The sequence below is a fragment of the Rattus norvegicus genome, chromosome 8 (genome assembly GCF_021556685.1).
Source record: "Rattus norvegicus strain SHRSP/BbbUtx chromosome 8, alternate assembly SHRSP_T2T, whole genome shotgun sequence".
Lineage (NCBI taxonomy): Eukaryota > Metazoa > Chordata > Mammalia > Rodentia > Muridae > Rattus > Rattus norvegicus.
Window position 1 is genome coordinate 10,295,569 of NC_141541.1, and position 6,767 is coordinate 10,302,335.

The 6,767-nt window shown below is 41.9% G+C and overlaps 1 long non-coding RNA gene across 1 annotated transcript; it reads left to right on the forward strand.

Moving 5' to 3' along the window:
• Positions 1-202: 202 nt before the first annotated feature.
• LOC148003934 (uncharacterized) lies at positions 203-6,446 on the forward strand. The gene is made up of 3 exons (XR_015628181.1): positions 203-321; positions 5,910-6,006; positions 6,367-6,446. It is a non-coding gene; the product is annotated as an uncharacterized LOC148003934 (long non-coding RNA).
• The last annotated feature ends 321 nt before the right edge of the window (positions 6,447-6,767 follow it).

The window sequence follows — 6,767 nt, forward strand, 5'->3', positions numbered from 1 at the left end:
CAGAGTACTTTCCCACAACCTTCAGGGCTGTTCTGAAGGTCACAGCATTCACCACTTTGCTCAGGAAAATATTCTCACCTCCTGGACTCATGCTGTTTCTAATTATCATGGAGTCATTCACCTTAACAGGAAGAGAATTCCCCAGGAAGGGGCGGGGAGACATGGAAATATGCAAACCATTATACAAACAAGCCCCATGCCCACAGCAACATTCAGTATTCCTGGAGGCCTGCCGGCTCCCTGCCATGTCCCGCTGGCTCTGCTCCTGGGGCAGGAAACCCTGTCAGGACATCCCTTCCATGGCTATGCAGGACTCAGCATGTGTGTATTTATCCTTTTATACATTTCGAATTGTATTTGTTTTCTAAAGTTTCCTAAGCTTGGGTTGTTAATTTGAGACCTTCACTTATAGTGTGAGTCTGTGGATTAATAGGTTCCTATCTAAGTTATAGTTTCTATAACTGCTTCAGTTATAGACCATAAGGTGTTACCTTTTCATTTTAATTTAATATTCTTTTTATAATTCCCCGTGGTTTCTTCTTTTTTTGATGGATTGTTTAGAATAACATGGCTAAATTTGGAATTTTTTTTAAATTTCATGTAGTAGTAAATAATTACTAGCCAGCCTTTATATCAAATTACCTTCAATCAGCAAATATTTCACTGTTCAGTGATAAGTCTGTGTTTGTTTGAGGATTGAGGCAATGGGTATAGAAAGATGGTTTGTTTAATAAAGTGCTTTCCACATACGCATAAGGAAGCTGAGTCTGGATCTCGAGAAGCCGGGTCAATGTTTTACAGCAATGTAACACCTGCACTGGCAGAGCAGAGCAAAGTGGATTCCTGGAGATCATTGCCCACCACCCTAGCCTAATCTGTCACAAAATAACAAGGTGGAGAGTGACCAAAGAACCAAAGAAGACACCTGAAATGAATTTCTCACTGATACACACACACACACACACACACACACACACACACACACACACACACAGAGCACGTATACAATTGCAGTTTCTTCATCTTTAGTCAATGGTGTACACAAGGGACCAGGTTGCAGGAAATATAGGAAGGTGCTGTAGAGCCTCCTGAGCCCATATGTAACTAGCTAATGCCATTTTGATTGCTATTGCATTGTCATCTTGAAAGTCCTCAAGTCAAACGTTCCACTTCTGTTTCCTCCACTGATGTTGTTCCCCCAGTTCGTGTCATCATTATGTTCTTTGCTGCCCCTGCATGTGTTGTGACGTTTCTCTCCCCAGGATCATGACACTAGGGCCTCACTGTGCTCTTAGTGAAGAAGTTTGCTCCACATCATTCAATCTTGTCCTTTGTAAGTTGGGTCAGGCCCTCCAATGCTGGTAAAGGACGGCCTCTGAAAGCCTGCACTGCCAGTTCTGAGCTCAGGCTTCACTGCCCACATGTGGGGAGCACACTGCATAGGATATTCTTTACGTGGTAGGCACAGACTATCAACAACTTTCTAGACCTCAAAGCATTCCTATTTTCTCTCTTTTTTTTTTTTTTGAGCTGGGGACTGAACCCAGGGCCTTGCGCTTCCTAGGCAAGCGCTCTACCACTGAGCTAAATCCCCAACCCCCCTATTTTCTCTTAACAATAGCTGCAGTTTGAAGTGAAATGTTTCCCTGTGCAAGGAAACAGAAGCACAACTGAGAACAGTCCATCTTTGAAAACAGATTCTTGCAACTTAAAAAAAACTTTCTATAATTTTAAATTTATTCTTTTCCTGTCTGAGTATACTACAATGTAATATTACTTTAGATGAGAAGTTTTAGGAAACATTTCAGGAAACGAGTATTTTAGGAATACATTTCAGAACAAAACATGGTCATTATGTTGATGTCTTTTTTTGTGATTCCTTTTTTTTTTCTTTTCTTTTTTTATTGGATATATTTATTTATCTACATTTCAAATATTATTCCCTTTCCCAGTTTCCTGTCCATAAGTCCCCTATTCCTTCTCCCTCCCCCATAAGGGTGTTACCCACTATAAACACCCCTTAACCCCACCTCCAACATTCTCCTGCACTGGGGTTCCAACATTGGCAGGACCAAGGGGTTCCCATTCCACATGTGCCCAGCAAGGCTATCCTCTGCTACATATGCAGTTAGAGCCATGGGTCAGTCCATGTATACTCTTTCAGTAGTGGTTTAGTCCCTGGAAGCTCTGGTTGGTTGGCATTGTTGTTCTTATGGGGTTGCAAGTCCCTTTAGCTCTTTCAATCCTTTCTCTAATTCCCCCAATGGGGGTCCTGTTCTCAGTTCAGTGGTTTGCTGCTAACTTTCGCCACTATATTTAACATGCTCTGCTTGTGTCTCTCAAGAGAGATCTATATTCAGTTCCTGTCAGCATGTACTTCTTAGTTTCATCAATCTTACCTAGTTTTGGTGGATGTATGTATATGGGCCACATGTGGGGCAGGCTCTGAATGGCCATTCCTTCAGTTGCTGCTCTAAACTTTGCCTCCATATTCCCTCCAATGGATATTTTTGTTCCCCCTTTTAAGAAGGACTGAAGCATCCACAGTTTGGTCATCCTTCTTGAACTTCATGTGGTCTGTGGATTGCACTTTGGGTAATTCAAGCTTTTCGGCTAATATCCACTTATCAATGAGTGCATACCATGTGTGTTTATCTGTGATTGTGTTATCTCACTCAGAATGATATTTTCTAGTTCAATTCATTTGCATATGAATTTCCTGAAGTCATTGTTTTTGATAGCTGAGTAGTACTCCATTGTGTAGATGTACTCATTTTTCTGTATCCATTCCTCTGTTGAAGGGCATCTGGGTTCTTTCCAGCTTCTGGCTATTATAAATAAGGCTGCGATGAACATAGTGGAACATGACTGTTGTATGTTGAAGCATCTTTTGGGTATATGCCCAGGAGAGGTATAGCTGGGTCCTCAGGTAGTGCAATGTCCAATTTTCTGAGGAACCTCCAGACTGATTTCCAGAGTTGTTGTACCAGTCTGCAATCCCACCAACAATGGAGGAGTGTTTCTCTTTCTCCACATCCTCACCATCACCTGCTGTCACCTGAGTTTGTTTTTTTTTTTTTTTTTTTTTTAATCTTAGCCATTCTGACTGATGGGAGGTGGAATCTCAGGGTTTTGATTTGCATTTCCCTGATGACTAAGGATGTGGAACATTTATTTAGGTACTTCTCAGCCATTCCATATTCCTCAGCAAAGAATTCTTTGTTTAGCTCTATACCCCATTTTTAGTAGGATTATTTGATTCTCTGAAGTTTAACTTTGTGAGTTCTTTGTATATTAGCCCTCTATCAGATGTAGGATTGGTAAAGATCTTATCCCAATCTGTTGGCTGCCATTTTGTCCTAATGACAGTGTCCTTTCCCTTACAGAAGCTTTGCAGTTTTATGAGATCCCATTTGTCAATTCTTGATCTTAGAGCATAAGCCATTGGTGTTCTGCTCAGGAAATTTTCCCCAGTGTCAATGTGTTCGAGGTTCTTCCCTACTTTTTCTTCTATTAGTTTGAGCGTATCTGGTTTTATGTGGCGGTCCTTGATCCACTTGGACTTAAACTGTAGAACTAGAGTTTCATAAAGGTTACTCATTGTCAGAGCCCGAATGTGCAGAACTAGAGTTTCATAAAGGTTACTCATTGTCAGAGTCCGGATGTGCAGGGCCGGACGTGCCTGAGGGAGAGCCAGAGATAGGACTTGCCAAACCAGCTATCAGCCCCAAGGACACTGACCATCCGTAGCCACCCCCTCCCCTTCCTTCACCCCCCTGAGTGAGATGAGCCACCCTACCTGCCTGCCGAGCTGCTAGAGAGCACGTACTCCTTGCTGATGTAATTTCGCGCCGAAAGTAACTGTGCACCATTTGAATTGACCAATCATGTGTAACCGCACGAATGCCCCTATATAAACCCCCGAGTTTGGAAGCTCGGGGTCGATTCCTCTGTCTCCTGTGTGAGATACGTGTCGACCCGGGATCCCGCTAAGACCTGGGATCTCGTTAATAAAGCTACCTCTTGCTGTTACATCAAGAATGGCTCCTCATGATTCCTGGGGGCACCCCACCCTGCGATCGGAGCTCCCCGTTTTGGGGTACGCTCTTTCAAAACATTGTACAGGGTGTTAAGAATGGATCGATTTGGGGGTTGGGGATTTAGCTCAGTGGTAGAGCGCTTGCCTAGGAAGCACAAGGCCCTGGGTTCGGTCCCCAGCTCCGGGGGGGGGAAAAAAAAAAAGAATGGATCGATTTGCATTCTTCAACATGCTGACCTCCAGTTGAACCTGGTTGAAAATGCTGTCTCTTTTCCACTGGATGTTTACCTCCTTTGTCAAAGATCAAGTGACCATAAATGTATGGGTCCATCTCTGGGGAACCCAATATACAATCCATAGACCACATGAAACTCAAGAAGAAGGATGACCAAAGTGCAGATGCTTCAGCCCTTCTTAAAAGGGGGAATAAAAAATATTCATAGGAGGAGATATGGAGACAAAGTTTGGAGCAGAGACATGAAGAATGACCATTCAGAGCCTGCCCCACCTAGGGATCCAGCCTATATATATATATATATATCCACCAAAACTAGGCAATATTGATGAGTCAAGAAGTGCATACTGGCAGGAGCCTAATAGAGCTGTCTCCTGAGAGGCTCAGCCAGAGCATGACAAATACAGAGGCAAATGCTAGCAGCAAGCCATTGAACTGGGAACAGGGTTCCCTTTGGAGGAATTAGAGAAACGAATGAAGGAGCTGAATGGGCTGGCAACCCTGTAAGAACATCAATTCCAGCCAACCAGAGCTCCCAGGGACTAAACCACTACCCAAAGAGTACACATGGATAGACCCATGGCTCCAGCTGCATATGTATCAGAGGATGGCCTTGTTGGGCACCAATGGGAGGAGTAGCCCTTGGTCCTGCCAAGGCTGGACCCCCAAGTATAGGAGAATATTGGGGGGAGGTAGGAATGGGGGTGATTGGGGAGGAGGAACACCTGTATAGAAGTAGAGGACGGTATGGGATAGGGGACTTATGGCTGGGAAAGGGAGTAATAATTGAAATGTAAATAAAAATATCCAATTAAAAAAGAATTTTAGTATTTTATGTAGATTTTACCATGGGAAAACAGCTGGACTCCACCCTATCCCTTTGGGTGTATTTCAATCACACTAACCAAACAGAAACAGTAACTTATTTCCTTTTGGCCACAAAGGCTCAGGCACATCCAAAGGGCTCAAAACTGGCTTATGCACATACATACAGTTTAGCATCTTCAATTAATATTGGAACAACTCTATTGTTGCTCTTAATAACAGAGATCTGAACAGGATTGACTGAGTCTTGTTTCATTGACAACCAAGGTTACCATCTTCTCTGGCCAGTGCAATACTGTGTGTTCTTAAAAGCAATGCTCTCTGACAAATCTCAATGTTTTACATATTAGAATCTGTTTCCAAGAACTCAGTCTAAGAAACCCAGAATTTCTGGATGTTAGTCCCATGAACCAATAGATTGTAGATTTAAAAGAAAAAACCCTTTCATTTTTCTGTGGGTAGAAACATACCATTGTCTTGAATGGGCCTAATTCCTATAGAACATATCTTCTGAGATAAAGACTTAATATATTGAACATCTTAAAAATCTCTGCAGTGAGGGCAGAACCAATGGTGCCCATTTCTTAACACTGTCTCCCCTTCTCTCAAGGCTGCTAAGGTTTTGGTAACATTAGTATACAAAATGACTTACAGAAGGCAGACCTGACATGAACACTGTAAGTAGAAGCAGTGGCTATCAAGTTCATCTTCTAACAGAATTGTCAGTGTTGTGCCTAGATCAAGTTTGGGCAACACTTAGGAATTTTTCTCCACAGACCTATGTCCTATACGTATTGTTTTTTGTTCTAGATAAGGAAGGTTTAAGCACGAATCTCCAGTGTTCTAACATCTCTAAAGTCTACCCTAAAGGTAGACAAAACTTATTGGAATCCTTCTTTTATTCTTGGTAAGTGGTGTTTTCTGCAAATGTGTTCCAGATTGAGACTGGATTCAATAGTATTCTGTATTCAGAGACATGTTATATACTATATAATATAAGCACACAGTAAGATTTCAATATACTACAGGACTATGGCCTCTCTGGTGGCTGTGTAATTTTCAAACCATGCATTCATCTACTGATGTAATTGAATTAATAAACAGAAAGCAGTGATATAGTGATTGTACATTAAAAATCACACCATATAATTATTGATCCTGAGGGTAGAGATAATTCAGAGTTTCAAAGGAAGGGCTCCTCTTTCAAAGGACCCAGATTGGTTCCCAGCACCCATAACTAATGCCTCATAACCATCTATATCTCCAGATCCAGAAAAACGAACAGCATCTTCTGGCCTCCAAGGACAACTGTACTCATGTGCACACAAGCCCCTACTGTGTACACACATAATAAAAAGTAAAATTAAATCTTTTAGAACAAATGTGCTTTAATCATGTAACCTCTGAACAAATTAAAATTTTATCTCAAGCTAATTTGGGACCTGGAATGAAGCAAGGTGGCTTTGTCTTAACAAAGTGTCAGAAGTGTGATCTGAATCCGTATCTCCTTGGGGAGATCTATCTTTCTAAAGTGGAAGGCATTCTTTTCTTTTAAACTGGTGCCAACCCTAGCTATTGGTCTTTATTTCGTGTATCTGAAGATGGAAGCTTTATCAGAAGAAAATAGAAGAGTCTATCCAAAAGCTCTGACTCACATCAGCAGGTGCC